Genomic DNA, 19,609 nt, shown 5'->3' on the forward strand with positions numbered 1-19,609 from the left:
TGTTGTGCGCCCTGTCAGGGCAGTCATCGGTTGTGGCCGGGCACCAACTAGTTCTTCTGGTCTCGGGATGATGTAGGTCTCTGGTTCATGTGGCCCTTTCTGTCTCTTGGGCTCTTAGTTGTCGTGTGACCTTGGTGTTCTTCATTCTCCTTTGATCCAGGTGGGTTGAGACAAATTGATGCATCTTAGATGACCGCTTGTTAGCATTTAAGACCCCAGACGCCACATTTCAAAGTGGGATGCAGAATGTTTTCATAATAGAATTATTTTGCCAATTGACTTAGAAGTCCCCTTAAACCATGGTCCCCAAACTCCCGCCCTTGCTCCGCTGACCTTTAAAGCATTCAGTTTATCCCAGAAACTTCTTTGCTTTTGGTCCAGTCCAGTTGAGCTGACCTTCCATGTATTGAGTATTGTCCTTCCCATCACCTAAACCAGTTCTTATCTACTAACTAATCAGTAAAAAACCCTCTCCCACCCTCCCTCCCTCCCCCCCCCCGTAACCACAAAAGTATGTGTTCTTCTCAGTTTATACTATTTCTCAAGATCTTATAATAGTGGTCTTACACAATATTTGCCCTTTTGCCTCTGACCAATTTCGCTCAGCATGCCTCCTAGGTTCCTTCATGTTATGAAATGTTTCACAGATTCGTCACTGTTCTTTATCCATGCGTAGTATTCCATTGTGTGAATATACCACAATTTATTTACCATTCATCCGCTGATGGACACCTTGGTTGCTTCCAGCTTTTTGCTATTGTAAACAGAGCTGCAATAAACATGGGTGTGCATATATCCATTTGTGTGAAGGCTCTTATTTCTCTAGGGTATATTCTGAGGAGTGGGATTTCTGGGTTGTATGGTAGTTCTATTTCTAACTGTTTAAGATAACGCCAAATAGATTTCCAAAGTGGTTGTACCATTTTACATTCCCACCAGCAGTGTATAAGAATTCCAATCTCTCCGCAGCCTCTCCAACATTTATGATTTTGTGTTTTTTGGATTAAAGCCAGCCTTGTTGGAGTGAGATGGAATCTCATCGTAGTTTTAATTTGCATTTCTCTAATGACTAATGATCAAGAGCATTTTCTCATGTATCTGTTAGCTGCCTGAATATCTTCTTTAGTGAAGTGCGTGTTCATATCCTTTGCCCACTTCTTGATTGGGTTGTTTGCCTTTTTGTGGTTGAGTTTTGACAGAATCATATAGATTTTAGAGATCAGGCGCTGGTCGAAGATGTCATAGCTGAAAATTCTCTCCCAGTCTGTAGGTGGTCTTTTTACTCTTTTGGTGAAGTCTTTAGATGAGCATAGGTGTTTGATTTTTAGGAGCTCCCAGTTACCTGGTTTCTCTTCGTCATTTTGGGGAATGTTTTGTATTCTGTTTATGCCTTGTACTAGGGCTCCTAAGGTTGCCCCTATTTTTTCTTCCATGATCTTTATCGTTTTAGTCTTTATGTTTAGGTCTTTGATCCACTCGGAGTTAGTTTTTGTGCATGGTGTGAGGTATGGGTCCTGTTTCATTTTTTTGCAAATGGATATCCAGTTATGCCAGCACCATTTGTTAAAAAGACTATCTTTTCCCCAATTAACTGACCCTGGGCCTTTGTCAAATATCAGCTGCTGATATGTGGATGGATTTATATCTGGGTTCTCAATTCTGCTCCATTGGTCTACGTGTCTGTTGTTGTACCAGTACCAGGCTGTTTTGACTACTGTGGCTGTATAATAGGTTCCGAAATCAGGTAGAGTGAGGCCTCCCACTTTCTTCTTCTTTTTCAGTAATGCTTCACTTATCCGAGGCTTCTTTCCCTTCCATATGAAGTTGGTGATTTGTTTCTCCATCACATTAAAAAATGAGATTGGAATTTGGATTGGAAGTGCATTGTATGTATAGATGGCTTTTGGTAGAATAGACATTTTTACTATGTTAAGTCTTCCTATCCACGAGCAAGGTATGTTTTTCCACTTAAGTAGGTCCTTTCTAGTTTCTTGTAGTAGTACTTTGTAGTTTTCTTTGTATAGGTCTTTTACATCTTTGGTAAGATTTATTCCTAAGTATTTTATCTTCTTGGTGGCTACTGTGAATGGTATTGATTTGGTTATTTCCTCTTCGTTGTTCTTTTTGTTGATGTAGAGGAATCCAAGTGATTTCTGTATGTTTATCTTATAATCTGAGACTCTACCAAACTCTTCTATTAGTTTCAGTAGTTTTCTGGAGGATTCCTTAGGGTTTTCTGTGTATAAGATCATGTCATCTGCAAATAGAGATAATTTTACTTCCTCCTTGCCAATCCGGATGCCCTTTATTTCTTTGTCTAGCCTAATTGCTCTGGCTAGGACCTCTAGCACAATGTTGAATAAGAGCGGTGATAAAGGGCATCCTTGTCTGGTTCCCGTTCTCAAGGGAAATGCTTTCAGGCTCTCTCCATTTAGAGTGATGTTGGCTGTTGGCTTTGTATAGATGCCCTTTATTATGTTGAGGAATTTTCCTTCGATTCCTATTTTGGTGAGAGTTTTTATCATAATTGGGTGTTGGACTTTGTCAAATGCCTTTTCTGCATCAATTGATAAGATCAACCACATATAGACTTTTAAAAAGAGTTTAAAAACTCAAGAAGTAAAGCTGTTATTTATTCCTTTCTTTATTATAAATGACATTTCATAGTTATCACCAAAAATCTTTCACCATTTTATACACTTCGCCTTCTTGCAAGGAGTCCAGGGCCTGTTAAATGTTATAGTTCACACTGCTCCAAGATCTTAAATCTATCTGCATTCCATTTTATTTCAAAGGCTGCCTCACCAAAATTATTTCAGGATTTAAGAAAATTCTGATCCTTACACAGTCTCCAAAGGCTTTTGTCAGGGAGGGAAAGACTTTACTTCTTGGCATACCTAACTCAGATGACTGCCGTGAGAATGAAATACGATTATATGTGAAAGGTCATTGAAAATTCCAATGGTAGTACATAAATATAAGAATCATCACCTCTTGAACTCTGACTTTCAGGTATTTAAAATGATCTAGTTACTACTATCTAAAGCCATTAAACTATGCTGTTATATAAAAAAAGATTTGCTTGTTGATAGGTTATAAAAAACTCCAATGACCACCAACTCCATCTGAAGCAAGGGAGAATTAAAAAAACAAAAGACACAAAGGAAAGACTAGTCCAAAGGACTAACGGGCAACAACTACCACAGCCTTCACCAGACTGAGTCCAGCACAACTAGATGGTGCTACGACTACCAACTGCTCTGACAGGGATCACAATAGAAGGTTTCCAACAAAAATACAGAAAAATGTAGAATAAAACTCTAATTCACAAAAAATGACCAGACTTACTGGTCTGACAGAGACTGGAGAAACCCCAAGAGACTGGAGAAACCCCTGGACACCCTTTTAACTCAGTACTGAAGTCACTCCTGAGGCTCACCCTTCAGCCACAGATGAAACAGGCCTATATAACAAACAGTAACACATGCAGCTCAACCACATATATGAGACTAAATGGGCACACCAGCCCAGGGGAAATGACAAGAAGGCAAGAGAGGGCGGGAAAGCCATATGAATGAAAATGGAAAACCCGAGGCTGAGAAGAGGAAAGGGTTAACATGTCACGGGGTTGGCAACCAATGTCACAAAACAATATGTGTATTAATTGTTTAATGAGAAACTAACTTGCTCTGTAAACTTTTACCTAAAAAAAAGCACAATTAAAAAAAAATTCAATAACCAGAAAATTAGCAATAAATTACATAAAAAATAAGAAGCAATATACTATGCCTGTTGCAAGCAGCAGGAGGTCAAATATTTCATCCCTGTAGTATTTTTTGTACTGTCCTTTTTTTCAATCCTACCAAAGTAGATGAAATAACAGAAAGCTTCTAGGATAGTGTAACTACTGTTGTGTTGTTAGGTGCCATCGAGTCAGTTTTGACTCGATGTACAACAGAACAAAACACTGCCAGGTCCTGTACCATCCTCACAACCACTGCCCACTGTTGCAGCCACTATGTCAATCCATCTGGTTGAGTGCCTTCCTCATTTTTGCTGACCCTATACTTTACTAATCATGATGATCTTCTCCAGGACTGGTCCCTCCTGATAACATGTCCGAACTACATGAAATGAAGTCTCGCCATCCTCCCCTCTAAGGAGTACTCTGGCTGTACTTCTTCCAAGACAGATTTGTTTGTTCTGGCAGTGCATGGTATATTCAACATTCTTTGTGAACACCAGAATTCAGAGGCATCAATTCTTCAGTCTTTCTTATTCATTGTCCAGGGTTCACATGCAATATGTCAGTATTCCTCCAATCCTGATGTCATGTTCCTCTTCGTATAGTCCAGCTTCTCAGATTATTACTATAACCTTTTTCTTAAAATCAGTATTGTCCTTCAATAAGATTTCTACTATTATCCTTACGTGTATTAATAGGGTGAATTCACTGACGATATTTATATTAGCTTTAAATCAAATAGCCTATTACAACAATTTGGTCAGACTTTCCAGGTGATACCAGCGTTCTGTCTAAACCAGAAATAACTTGGACTGCCTCATCACTTTTCAAAACGGATTTTTCTTAAAGGAAAAATAATCTGATTAAACTACGGAACTGTAAGATTCCACGTATTTACTAAGCAAGAAACCGGGGGATCCTTGAGGTAAAATTCATTCTCAATTTAGAATCTATGTTCCTGCCAGGGTGTCCCCCACTGGCTCAATTTTCCAGGCGTAATAGCGATTATATGAGAATATAAACTCTAAAAATACTTAAGTTGAGTGCAAAACACCTAGAAGAATTTCGTCCAATAGCTCAACTTGCACCTTGTAAAATATACATATGAAGAATGTTTTAGAGTTAAGAAATATCTATGAGTAAAGGTTTGGGAAACCACGCACTATGGAAATTTGACTCAAACAAAAGCTGCAGATAAACAGACGGTAAGCGGTAACCTTTGAAACAGTATCAAATATCGGTGGAAGAAAAAATTCCAGGGACAATGACACCCTGGCTTTCCCGTTCATAACAATGAGTAACAGGGCCGCACCATACGGTACGGCGACCCCAACTGCGCCACAAAGCGAAACTGAACCAAGGAGCTGGCGCGCTGCGGGACTTTCAGGAGCCGGTGCCCACCAAGGGAGGCTGGCGACCCGGATACGGGAGACAGAGGAAGGGAGCGTAGCCCCTCTCCCGGGCTCGCCTCACCCCTCCCGCCTCATGCTTCACAGGGAAGCGTCCCCTCCAGATCCTTCCTCAAATCAACCGCGGGTTCGAGTCCTGCCCTGACCCCCGGAGTGGAGGCCACCGGCTCAACCCTGCTAGGCAGGGCACTGAGGAGCCCAGGCCTCCTTCCCGACCGCACCGCCCCGCCTCTCCGGACTAAGAATGAGAGGCCGCGGCAGCAGCCGCAGCCTCCGGAGCAAGAACCTAGACCGGCCGCCGGTGGCTGGCGAGACGCCCTTCGGCCCCGCGCCCCTCCCAGCACCGCCGCGCTCACCTCCACGGCCTTCCCCGCGGGCCCCGCCTGCGCAGTCAACAGTGGCCTGCGGCCGCTCCCCGACGAGCTCTTCTTTTCCTCTATAGCCTAGGAAAGGAGCGGCGTCACGTCCAGCGGGGCCTCCGCAGCCCTACCCGCGGGGTCCCCACCTCCCGAACCCTCCACTTCCCGCAGCAGCAGCCGCTCCTTCCGGTGCCTCCCGGTTCGCTGCAGGCGTCTCGGGCGCCGCGGGAGGGCGGGAAGGGGCGGAGCTTCTGGGAGAGCCCGACCCAGGGGCGGGGCTGCGGGCAACGAGCCGGGACCAGGTGCTGAGACTCAGGCCGCCTTTGCAGCTGGTACTTCAAAGGTAGCTTAGCTGCCTGTACAGGGAGCATGTACGTGCGAAGCAGTTTATGACTCTAGACATTTTTCGCTTTTACACGCTTTGGCTCCCTCTTCCGCAGTCACACTACAGCCGTTACAAGGCCTTGTTTCCGTGCATTGCACAAACCAGCATTAAGGGCCTCAGGTTTCCGACCTTATGCAAAGAAATATTAGATTTCAGTTAATTCAGTACTCTCCTCTCCTTTTTCTTAACCCAACTTCTTAGCACCTGGAATCTCTGGAGGCAATTGTGTTTCCCCCATTTTACATCTGCAAAGAAGGAATTCATCTCTACCAGTTTCTTCTAAGCCAAAATAAAAAAGATCAAATATTTATTGAAACGCGAGTATTTGCCCAGTGCCTAGAGGATTAAGAGAGACTTGACTTCCAATTCATGTGATTGTTAGATTCATTCCATTGCTTGTTTAATAAATGATAACAAAAACAGTTAAATTAATAACAATTGTTAAACGTTACCAGTTCCAATCTGTCCTATCACCTCTAAATTTTTGGTCTCCAGTATGGGGATCATGTACTCAAATGTTGTTTCAGATGCTCAGTCTCCATCAGGAACAGGTAGGAAATAATGGAGCTTCTGATTAAATTTTTTTAGGATAAAAAGAGACAAAGGAATGATCATTAAAATAATTTCCTTCCTGGTGTCTTGTGGCAACAGGACACCCCCAATATATGCTGCAGCATCTCTTTCCACCATGCGTCTGTCAGTTTGTCTTCCTGTGGTGGCTTGCGTATTGCTGTGATGCTGTAAGCTATGCCACCACTATTTCATGTACCAGCAGGGCCACCCATGATGGACAGGTTTCAGCAGAGCTTACAAACTAAGACAGACTAAGAAGAAGGACCTGACAATTTACTTCTAAAAAACCGGCCACTGAAAATCTTATGAATAGCACCAAAACATTATAATGTGGGAAGATGAGCCCCTCAGGTTGGAAGGCACTCAAAAAAAAAAATACGACTGGGGAAGAGTTGCTGCCTCAGAATAGAGCTGACGTTAATAATGTGGATGAAGTAAAGCTTTCAGGGCCTTCACTCGCTGATGTAGCACCACTCAAAGTGAGAAAACACAGCTGCAAACGTCCACTAATAATCAGAACATGAATGTACGAAGTACGAATCTAGCAAAATTAGAAGTTCTACAAAAATGAAATGGAACACTTGAAAATAGATATCCTAGGCATTAGTGAGCTGAAGAAGACTGGTACTGGCCATTTTGAATCAGATAATCATATGGCCTACTATGCTGGGAATGACAAACTGAAGAGGAAGGGGGCTTCATGTTCATCATCAAAAAGAACATTTCAAGATCTAACCTGAAGTACAACACTGGTAATACCCATACACCTACAAGGAAGACCAGTTAATACGACTATTGTTCAAATTTATGCACCAAACATGAATGCCAAAAGATGAAGAAATTGGAGATTTTTACCAACTTCCGCAGTCTGGAATTGATCCAACATACAATCAATATACAGTGATAATTACTGGCAATTGCAATGCAAAAGTTGGAAACGAAGAAGGAGGATCAGAAGTTGCAAAATATAGCCTTGGTGATAGAAATGACACTGAAGTTTGCATGAAAGAATTTTTCAAGACCAATGACCTGTTCTTTGGAAATACCTGTTTGAACCAACATAAGCAGCGACTATACGTATGGTCCTCACCAGATGGAATACATAGGAATCAAATCGACTACATTTGTGGGAAGAGACAAGGGAAAAGCTCAATATCGTCGGTAAGAGCAAGGCCAGGGGCCAACTCCAGAACATACCATCAATTGCTCATGTGCAAGTTCAAGTTGAAGCTGAAGAAAATTAAAACAAGTCCACAAGAGCCAAAGTATAACCTTGAATATATCCCACCTGAATTTAGAGACCATATCAAATATAGATTTGAGGCATTGAGCACTAATGACTTAAGACGAGATGAATTGTGGGATGACATGAAGGACATCATACATGAAGAAAGCAAAGGTCATTAAAAAGACAGGAAAGAAAGAAAAGACAAAAATGGATGTCAGAAGAGACTCTGAAACTTACTCTTGAATGTAGAGTAGCTAAAGAAAATGGAAGAAATAATGTACAGAGGATTTCAAAGGGCACCACAAGAAGACAAAGTAAAGTATTATAATGAAATGTGCAAAGACCTGGAGTTAGAAAACCAAAAGAGAGAAACACACTTGACATTTATGCAACTGAAAGAATGGAAGAAAAAATTCAGGCCTCAGTAGCAATATTGAAGGATTCTATGGACAAAATATTGAACGACACAGGAAGCATCAAAAGAAGATGGAAGGATCCCGCTTTGGTGAGTGGTGTCTTGGGTCTTTAACTGTAGCAAGTGGCCATCTAAGATACATCAATTGGTCTCAACTCGTTTAGAGCAAAGGAGAACGAAGGACACCAAAGACATAAGGTAAAGATGAGCCCAAGAGACAGAAAGGGTCACATAAACCAGAGATTACATCAGCCTGAGACTGGAAGAACTAGATGGTACCTGGCTACCACTGATGACTGCCCTGACAGGGAACACAACAGAGAGCCCCTGAGGAAGCAGGAGAGCAGTGGGATGCAGACTCCAAATTCTCATGAAAAGACCAGACTTAATGGTCTGACTGAGACTAGAGGGAACCCGGAGGTAATGGCCTCCTGGACCCCTTGTTAGCCCAAGACCGGAACCATTCCCAAAGCCAACTCTTCAGACAGTGGACGATAAGACAGAAAATGATACTGGTGAGAAGTGAGCTTCTTGGCTCAAGTAGACACATGAGACTATGTGGGCAACTCTTGTCTGGAGGCGACAGGAGAAGGCATAGTGGGACAAAAGCTGGTTGAATGGACATGGGGAATACAGAGTAGAGAGGAGTGTGCTGTTTCATTACAGGGAGAGCAACTAGGAGTGCATAGCAAGGTATGCATGAGTTTTTGTATGAGAAACTGACTTGATTTGTAAACTTTCACTTAAAGCACAATAAATAAATTAGAAAAAAAAAGAAGACGGAAGGAATACCCAGAGCCACTGTACCAGAAATAACTGGTTGAAATTCCACCATTTCAGAGGCAAGCATATGATCAAGAACCAATGATATCGAAGCGTTCTAATCTGCACTGAAGGCGTTGGCAAAAAACAAGGCACTCAATACCAATTGAGAAGTTCCAATGAACGAATGCAACACTGGAAGTACTCATTCATCTTTGTTAAGAAATTTGGAAGACAGCTACCTGGCCAACTGACTGGAAGAGATCCATATTTGCACCTGTTCCAAAGGAAGGTGACACAACAGAATGCGGAGATTACCGAATACTGTCATTACTATCACATGGAAGTAAAGTTTCTCTGAAGATCATTCAAAAGCAGTTACAGCAGTACCAAAACAGGGAACTGCCAGAAATTCACACCAGATTCAAAGAGGACGAGGAACCAGGCAAAGCATTGCTGATGTCAGATGAATCTGTGCTGAAACCAGAGAATACCAGAAAGATGTTTACTTGTATTTTGTTGACTATGCCAAAGCCTTCGACTGTATGGATCATAACAAATTATGGATAACATTGCAAAGAATGGGAATTTCAAAACACTTAATTGTGCTCATGGGGAACTTGCATATAGGCCAACAGAACAATGGGATACTGTGTGGTTTAAAATCAGGAAAGGTGTGAGTCAGGGTTGTATCGTTTTACCATACTTAATCTGCATGCTGAGAAGCTGGACTATACGAAAAAGAACACAGCATCAAGATTAGAGAAAGGTTTAACAGCCAGAGATATGTAGATGATACAATATTGCTTGCTGAAAGTGAAGAGAACTTGAAGCACTTACTGATGAAGATTAAAGACTATAGCCTTTAATATGGATTATACTTCTACATAATGAAAACAAAACTCCTCAGTACTGGACCAATAAGCAACATCATGATAAACGGTGAAAATATTGACGTGATCAAGAATTTTATTTTACTTAAATCCACAATCAACGCCCGGGGAAACAGCAGTCAAGAAATCAAATGACTTATTGCACTGGGCACATTTACTGTAAAAAAAAATCTCTTTAAAGTGTTAAAAAGCAAAGATGTCACTGTAAGGACTAAGGTGCACCTGACCCAAGCCATGGTATTTTCAGTTGCTTCATATGCGTGGGAAAGCTGTACAAGGAGTAAGGAAGACCAAAGAAGAATTGATGCGTTTGAATTATGGTGTTGGTGAAAAATGTTGAATATATAGGCAGTCCCCGAGTTAGGGACTTCCGACTTAAGGACAACTCGGACTTGCCCTTTAATGTAATGTAAATTTGCCCTCACTTTGAAAACCATTGAACCAACCTCTGCTCACAACAAATTCTTCATCACAATCACCTTCGAGGCTGCATGTGCACCTTTTAAGTCACTGAAAACTCTGAAATTTTTCTGGGCATTAACCATTTGTCTTAATTATCTGGTGTTTCTATAACAGAAATATCATAAATAGGTGACTTTAACAACAGAAAATTATTTTGTCACCATTTAAGAGGCTAGAAGTCCAAAGTCGGAGCGCCAGCTCTAGGGGAAGACTTTCTCTATTGGCCATGGAGAAGGTCCTCGTCTCTTCTGAGCGTCTATTCTGGGGCAATGTTCATGTGGCTTGGAATCTCTTTTCCTCCATTTATGCTTACTAGCTTGCATTTAATATCTTTCATATCTCGAAAGAGATTGACTCGAGGTTCACCCTACATTAATCCTTCCTCATTAACATACCGACCTCATTAACCTCGTTAACATACTGACGTGGGTTGACAAAGACAACCCATTCCCAAATGCGATTATAACCACACTCATAAAAAAAAAAAAGAGGTTAGGAATTGCAACACATATTTTGAGGAAACAGAGTTCAATCCACCCTTAAAAACTGAGAAGACCCTGCTTCCTGTGCTCCTTCTAACAGTTCTGCTGCTCTCCAACTGCTTCAGGGATGGTCCTTTCCTTTCTTGGAGGACAACAGACAGCTCCTTTGGCCTGTTTTCTTGCCTGTAGAATTCCAAGAAGCTGACAGCATTCTTTACTTTCATTCTTTCTCTGCCCACTTCAATCTAAGCTGATGGATTTTCTGCTGTGGTAGTTGGTTAGGTACACCTGTCACAGGCTTAATCTCTTTTATAGTTTTCCTTGGTGAACATTCTAGGACGTGTGTCCTTAGTTTGTACAACAGAATTCTCCAAATCTTTAAATTCTGTTTTCATTTTGCACAGTTCAGTTTTAAGTCTCTTTCCTTTCACACTTTACTATAAGAAGCAAGGACAACCCGTGCGGTTCCTTTAAGACCTTGCTTAGAAAACTCCTTAACCAAATATCCAAGTTCATCACTTACAACTTCCACCTTCCTCCAAACATTTGAACATAATTCAGACAAATTCTTTGCCATTACATGAGAAGCATCACTCTTCTTCCGTTGTCCAATCCCATGTTCCTCATTTTCTTTTATAGACTCACCTGAAGCACGTTAACATCCACGTGTCTAGCAACATTCTGTTGCTGGTGCTATATGTATTCCGTAAGACAATGGGGGCTTTCTCTGCAACTCTCCTCAGTTCCTTCTGAGCTATCACTGGAATTGCTTTTGACGTCCGTAATTATACCAACAGACTCTTTAAAGCAATCTAGGCCTTTACTATTGTTGTTTAGGTGCTATCAAGTGAGTTCCAACTCATAGCGACCCTGTGTACAACAGAATGGAACACTGCAGCATCCTCATAATAGCTGTTATGTTTGAACCCATTGTTGCAGCCACTGTAGTCAATCCATCTCGTCCAGGGACTTCCTTTTTTTCCACTGACTCTCTGTCTTACCAAACATGATGTCCCTCTCCAAGGACTGGTCCCTCCTGATAATATGTTCAAAGTATGTGAGATCTCACTTCCAAGGAGTGCTCTGGGTGTATTTCTTCTGATACAGACTTGTTTGCTCTTCTGGCAGTCCATGGCATCATCCATATTCTTTACCAAGACCGTAATTCAAAAACATCAATTCTTCCGCGGTCTGTCATATTCATTGTCCAGCTTTTGCATACGTATGAGGCGATATGACCTGGGACAGGTACACCTTAGTCCTCAAAGTGACATATTTGCTTTTCAACACTTTAAAGAGGTCTTTTGCAGTAGGTTCGCCTAATGCAATATGTCATTTGGTTTCTTGACTACTTCCATGGGTGTTGATTGTGTAATATGAAATCCTTGACAACTTCAGCCTTTTTTCTATTTATGTTTGTTGGTCCAGTTGTAAGGATTTTTGTTTTCTTTATGTTGAGGTGTGATCCATACTGAAGGCTGTAGTCTTTGATTTTTATCACTAAGTGCTTCAAGTCCTTTTCACTTTCAGCAAGCAAGGTTGTTTCACCTGCATAACACAGGTTGTTAATGAGTCTTCCACCAATACTGATGCCTCGTTCTTCTTCATATAGTCCAGCTTCCTGAATTTTTTGCTCAGTATACATTTTGAATAAAAATGATGAAAGGATGCAACCCTGACACACACCCTTCTTGACTTTAAACTACACAGTATCCCCCTTGTTCTGTTTGAACAGCTAACTCTTGGTCTATTTGTAGGTTCCCCATGAGCACAATTAAGTGTCCTAGAATTCCCATTCTTTGTAATGTTATTCACTATTTGTTATGATCCACACAGTCAAATGCCAATTTGTTGGCATAGATGAGTGAGCACCTCCAGCGCTGCATCCCTTTGTTGTAACATCTCAATTGGTATTCCGTCAATTCCTGGAGGCTTGTTTTTCACCAGTGCCTTTAGAGTAGCTTGGACTTCTTCCTTCAATATCATCAGCTCTTGATCATATGCTTCCTCTTGAAGTGGTTGAATGTTGACCAATTCTTTTTGGTACAGTGATTCTGTGTATTCTTTACATCTGCTTTTGATGCTTCCTGCGTCGTTCAATTTTTTGCCAATAGAGACCTCAGAATGTGACCTTATTTGGGAAGTGGGTGCTTGTACAAGTAATTAGTAAGCTAAAGTAAGGCCATACTGGTGCGGGGTAAATTCGTAATCCAATGTGAGTGGGGTCCATATAAGAAGAAGAGAGGAGACATGGACACAGATACAGAGGAAACACGGCCATGTGTGAAGATGGGAGGCAGAGCTTGAAGTTATGCTGCTACAAGCCAAGGAAACCTGGGGTAACCAGAAGCTGGAAGAGGCAAGGTACGATCCTTCTCTAGAGGCTTCAATGAGAGTATGACCCTCCCAGCACCTTGGTCTCAGACTTCTAGCCTCTAGAACAATAAATTTCTGTTGTTTTAAGTAAGTATATATCCAAACCCCAAAACTCGTTGCCGTCGAGTCGATTCCTACTCATAGCGACCCTACAGGATGGAGTAGAACTGCCCCATAGGGTTTCCAAGGAGCACCTGGTAGATTCAAACTGCCGAGCATTGGGTTTACAGCCATAGCACTTAACCACTGCGCCACCAGGGTTTCCAAATATATTTATACACATATAATATATACATAAAAAATAAAAATATTCACTCAGTGTAATGTTTTCAGAATTCATCCATGTCGTAGCATGTATCAGAACTTCATAGTTCTTTATGATTGAATAATATTCCATTGTATGGATATACCACTTTTGTTTATCCATTCATCTGTTGACAGACATTTAGGTTGTTTCTACCTTTTGGCTATTGTGAATAATGCTGCAGTGAACACTGGTGTACAAGAATACGTTTGTGTTCCTGGTTTTAATTATTTTGGGTACATACCTAGGAATGGAATTGCTGGGTTATATGGTAATCCTATATATCACTTTTTGAGGAACTGCTAAACTGTTGTTATGGATAAAAGTTCAAATTTCTCCATGTCCTTACCAACCCCTGTTGTTTTCCATTTGGGTGTTTTTGTTTTACTTTGCTACCATAGCCATCTTAGTCAAGGTGAAGTGGTATCTCACTGTAGTTTTGATTTGCATTTCCCTTAATGACCCCAAATATCTTTTCATGTGCTGGTTAAGCCATTTGTATATCTTCTTTGGGAAGCTGTCTATTCAACCCCATTTTCTGATTGTGCTTTTCCCCCTAGCCAGTTTGTGTTTTATTGACATCAAGATGTGCAGGCCTTGCCTGCATACTTCCTCTGTGGGTATAGTTGCTCCTTCCTCTGTTGCTCCTTGGTCTTCAGGTTCTTCTCTGGCTTGTTGAGCCTGTGGTATATAGCACGTGTTTCCTTGGGCCACAGATCCGAGGGCTTGTACTTCTTGCCCTTATAGAGCTTCCTGAGGTTCTACTGCTGAATCTGGTCAATGACAGTGAGAATAGGGCAATGGATTTGCCCTGGTTGAGGATTTTCTCAGTGCAGGGACCCTGGTTCCAAAGGACGCACTATTTTCCTGGCTTTTGTTTCTTTGGTATGAGGTCCCTATGTCTCTCTGCTCACTTCTTTCTTTTATATCTCAAAACAGATTGACTTAAGATACTACCTAATATTGTAGATTGAGTCCTGCCTTATTAACGTAACTGCCACTAATCCCATCTCATTAACATCATAGAGGTAGGATTCACAACACATAGAAAAATCACATCAGATGACACACTGATGGACAATAACACAATACAGGGAATCATGGCCTATCCAAATTTTGGGGGATACAATTCAATCTATGACAGTGACCTTATCTGTTAAGTTCGCTTCTAGAGCTCTATAAAGAACTTTGAGAAAGGGAACAACATGATAAGACTTAGACAGATGATTTGGATGGCAGTGACAGTAATAAAGTGGAGGCCAACTATTGCAGACTCCAGGAAAGGTAATGGCCTGAACTAGGGCAATGGCAGTAGAAATGATTATATGAGCTATAAAAAAAGAACCCACTGCCGTCGAGTCGATTCCGACTCATAGTGACCCTATAGGACAGAGTAGAACTGCCCCATAGAGTTTCCAAGGAGCACCTGGAGGATTTGAACTGCCAACCCTTTGGTTAGCAGCCATAGCACTTAACCACTACGCCACCAGGGTTTCCAAATGAGCTATATAGGAGATAAAATCAATAGGCTTGGCAACTGACTACATGGGTAATAAAACCTAGGAAGGCTCCTTTGTGCAGCTCTTTTTCATTCTTACTTGGAGTATTTTAATAGTTCTCTAACATGTCTTTCTGACTCTAGTCTCAGTCTCCTCTAATCCAATGCTACACTTCTAAACAAACTCTTTCTGAAACACAAGTCCAATCATGTAACTCTTCAGTGACTCCTCCTTGTCCCAAAGAGCCATTTTTCTGAACAAGGGCCTAAGATCAGGCAAATGTGGTACCTAAGTGCAACATCTAAGAACCCTGAATTTGCAGGAACCTGAGAGTGAGTACAGTGCCCGGGTTACAGACAAGATCTGTTCCTAAGACCGTCTTTAAGCTGAATTTGTAGTTAAGTCAGAACAGGTACATACAGTTCTTATTTAGCATCAGTTAGTCAAATGTTTATCTTAGTATATGGTATGTATTTTACCTTTCTATGCATATAAAACACTTAAGAAACACTTCCAAATACACTAAAACATCTTAAATGTAATAATACAGTACAGTAACTACATTTGGCACTGTACTGAAGACAGAGAATCTGTATGTGTATATGTGTGTAGGTATACAGTACTGTAAAAAAAATTAAACAGTTCCTAAAACAGTTCAGATACAAAAAAAAAAAAAGATCCTTATTAAAGGTTAACATTCTGGTTCAATCGATGTCTTCTTGCATACTGGGAAGGGGCATTTGTGAGGTGACATTATGATAACATCAATAATCGGATGATGCAGAAGAAGGTGATGGAGAGATGGCTACTGTTGAAGATGATGCGCCTGGTGCTGGAAAGTTGGGATTTGAGTCTACTGCTGGAGGGGGGCATTTACTATTGGAGTCAATTTCTTAAAGTCGGCATCAAGGGAGGTTTGTACAGAACTTTTCTTTTTCTCAGCATAAATGGCCTTAGCAGCTGAAGCCCTCAGTAACTGTTTAGTAAACTCGGGTAAACCTCTCTATTTCTGTGTTAGACTCTTGCTCCTCTGACTTTGTCATCCCTGCTTCAATGAGAGGAAAGTTTTCAGCTAACTCTTTGGTCAAAAACTTTTTCAATTCTGGAGTTTTTAGGTCCTAGTCTTCTTCCTCAAGTACTATCATCTGCTGCTCTAGTTGCATAAGCTCTTCATTGGTTAGTTCTTCAGCATGGGAGTCAAGTAACTATAACATCATTTTCACTGATGTCTAACTGCAGTTGATTACCAATATCAATCACAACTTACCTGGCTTTGGAAATATTGTCAGCTGTAAACCCGTGAAAAGCACGCACACGTTGGGGTACAATTTGTTCCACACTCCTTTCATATTTGACTGCTTCACTTCATCCCAAGAATTAACAATATTTTTTATGGCATCATACCCATTGCTGTTGAGTCAATTCTGATAGGATAGAGTAGAACTGCCCCTACGGTTTCCAAGGAGCACCTGGTGGATTTGAACTGCAGACCTTTTGGTTAGCAGCCATGGCACTTAACCTTTATGCCACCAGGGCTTCTGACGGCATCATAGATGTTAAAATTCCTCCAGAGTCCTGGTTAGCTCTGACTGCATGTGAGAAGGTCTGCCATGAATAATAGGCCTTAAAGGCGGCTCTGACTCCCTGATCTACTGGCTGAAGTAGTGATGTGGTGTTAGTGGGCAAAAATATGACCTTTACATTGGGATGAGGAACATCTAAAGTCTTAGATGTCTGAGTGTGTTGTCAAGCACAAGGAGAGTCTTGAAAGGCATTTTCCTTTTTATTTTATTGTGTTCTGAGTGAAAGTTTATAGTGCAAATTAGGTTCTTGTTCAAAAATTTATGCACATTGCTTTGTGACTTTGGTTGCAATTCCTGAAATGTATCAGCACTCTCCCCCTTTCCCTCTACACTCCAGGTTCCCTGAGTCTATTTGTCCAAGTTTTCTGTCCCTTCCTGCCTTCTCACTGTTCCTTTTGGGCAGGTGTTGACCATTCGGTCTCATATACTTGATTCAACTAAGAAGCACATTCTTCACATGTGTTACTGTTTGTTTTATACGCCCATCTAATCTTTGGCTAAAAGGTAAACTTCAGGAGTGTCTTCAGCTCTGAGTTAGCAGGGTGTCCAGGGGCCATAGTCTCAGGAGTCCTCCAGTCTCTGTCAGACCAGTAATTCTGGTCTTTATTTTTGAATTTCAATTTTGTTCTATATTTTTTTTCCCCACTCTGTCCAGAGCCCTCTATTGTGATCCCTGTCAGAGCAGTCGGTGATGGTAGCCAGGCATCATCTAGTTCTTCTGGGCTCAGGCTGTGGTTCACGTAGTTCATTAGTCCTTTGGATTGATATTTTCCCTGTGTCTTGAAAGGAATTTTATTGGCCAAGCAATAATGTTCAGCAGCAGGGACAAAATGATTCAAGAACCAATCTTCAAAGATGGCAAGTGTAACCCAAGCCTTTGTGTTTGTCCTCCAAAGAATGGGAAGAGATGCCTTAACGGTATGGCCAAGTGCCCTGAGACTTAGGGAATGACACACAAGCAAAGGCTTGAGGTTTCAATCTCCAGATGCATTACCCCCAACCAATAATGTTAGTCGACCCTTTGATGTCTTATGCCCTGGCGTATTTCTTTCCTTTTTTGAAATATTGGTCATTTTGGGCATTTTTTCCCAAAATAAGCCAGTCTCATCTACATTAAACATTTCATCTGGCAAAAAAACCGCTCTCTTCAATAATTTTTTTCAACATTTCAGGAAAATTACTCGTGGCACTTATATTGGCACTCACTGACTGCATCACCTTGCACTTTAATATTTTGTAAATTTGTCCTCACTTTGAAATGATTGAACCAATCCCTGCTTGCAACAAATTCTTCATCACAATCACCTTCACTTGCTGCACCTGCAGCTTTTAAAATCACTGAAAAGGCATCAAGGCTTTTTTTGCACTAAAGTAAGGCTAGTAGACATATTACACCGATTTTGATAGTCTAACCAAATTATCAGTAGCCTTTCCATTTCAATAATTAAATCACTGTCTTGCTTAGTAATAATCGTAGCTTTCATCGGAGAGAGCCTTTCACATGCTCCATTATTCTCACTTTCTCCTTTAAAATTGTTCCAATCATTGACCGGCTGTAGCCTAATGCATGACTGGTGGTGTTTTACCTCTTTTCGATTGCTTTATTATTCCCAGTTTATTTTTACTCGTGACAGTTTTCCTTTTTTTTTTTTTTTTGCTGCATCACCAGTACTTGCATTGGATTTACGCTTTACAAGCATGAGTTATGCTACCGCAAACCGCGGATTCGAGCCACCTGCCGCAAAGCCAATACGGAGAAAGGAGGTATGCAGCAAGAGGGCTATATTGAACACCAGTATTCAAGAGACAGAGGGGGTTAAATTTCCCCCAAATTCATCTGATTCTAAAGAGCTAGCAGGAGAGCTTTATACGGGCAAGTTCAGGGTAACTTAACGTTTTCGAGCACATAGCCCATGGATGGTCTTATACATCACAAAACAACTACAAGAAACTCTTTATTAAACTAAAGTTATGTATGTCAGACATCTGGACTCTAATCAGTATGTTTGTAACGGGCTGAAAAAACTCACAAGAATCTCTCTCAGGTAGTGGAACTGTTCTGTCAAGTCCACTCTGCCTGAGATAGGGAGCAAGAAAGAAAGTTGCAGGTTAAAAATGTCAGGCAACTTTTCTAGCTGCTGTCTTGCAGACTGAAGGCCATTTCTCAAAAGAAGAAGAGAAGAGAAACCAAGGCCACAGGAGCTGAGAGAGCTCTGCACACCTTTGGAAGAGTCCCGTGCAGCTGGTGCAATAAAAAAAAAAAATTTAGAGATTACTTAGAGCATTATTATGGCATTAGTTACGTCAAGCTCTCAATTACCCATTGTGAATAGGAGAAAACATGTTGTAAGGCATTAGGGTGTTTGTTAAGAGTGGAACAGCCTGCTCAGCCATATCTTGAGCAGAAACTGCGCCATTTTCCAAAGACTAGAGACTAAAACAAACGAGAAAATATATTCTCTCTACTTTAACGTTACAACACTATGGAAAAGCATTTCCTCTACTTTAGTTATGAAGGTAAATAAGAGGAAAATTTAAGCCAAATACAAAGTTAATGGTACTGTGATCCAACTTAAAAAGGCTAACAGGGTTCCCCTTCCTGGATCCAGCTAACCACTGAAGCTACACAATGTTTTCATGAGCGTTACAAAATACTGTGTGCATTTTTAAGTATTTAACTCAAATTTTTAATACAGTAGGCTTTATGGCAGTCTGTTCTTAAGTAAGAGTTGTCTATAAACTGGACGTTCTTAACCAGGGACTTACTGTACCTCTTTAAATTGTGTGCCCCAAGAGGCACCTGGATTGCCACACACTAGTCCCTCCTAATGTTAGTTAGACTCTAATATATTCCTCCCACATTGTTTTTTGCTACACCCAATCAAATACCCTGTCCTCAAGCTTATCTTATCTACATTCCATTCTCCCATAAGGCAAGACCTTTGCCTGAGCCTCTCATACATAGTGCTGCTTTCCTTTTGTCCATAATGCCCTTTTGCCCTTTGCCCTTTTTCCTAAAATGAACACCACTCAGCTTTCAAGGATCACCTCCTAGGGTAAGCATTCTCCATCCTTCCCAATCAGTGTGGGCACATCCTTGTATTCTATACCATATCTTTTAGTGCTACCATACT

The 19,609-nt window shown here is 41.1% G+C and overlaps 1 protein-coding gene across 2 annotated transcripts in view; it reads right to left on the reverse strand.

Moving 5' to 3' along the window:
- USP33 (ubiquitin specific peptidase 33) overlaps window positions 1-5,706 on the reverse strand; it is an 88,986-nt gene extending 83,280 nt beyond the window's left edge. For both annotated transcript variants that reach the window (XM_010591176.3, XM_010591177.3), the window contains exon 1: window positions 5,511-5,706. The gene's annotated coding sequence lies outside the window, so the exon portion shown is untranslated. The remainder of the gene's footprint in view (window positions 1-5,510) is intronic.
- Window positions 5,707-19,609: the final 13,903 nt, after the last annotated feature.

Source organism: Loxodonta africana, chromosome 3 (genome assembly GCF_030014295.1).
Source record: "Loxodonta africana isolate mLoxAfr1 chromosome 3, mLoxAfr1.hap2, whole genome shotgun sequence".
Classification (NCBI taxonomy): Eukaryota; Metazoa; Chordata; class Mammalia; order Proboscidea; family Elephantidae; genus Loxodonta; species Loxodonta africana.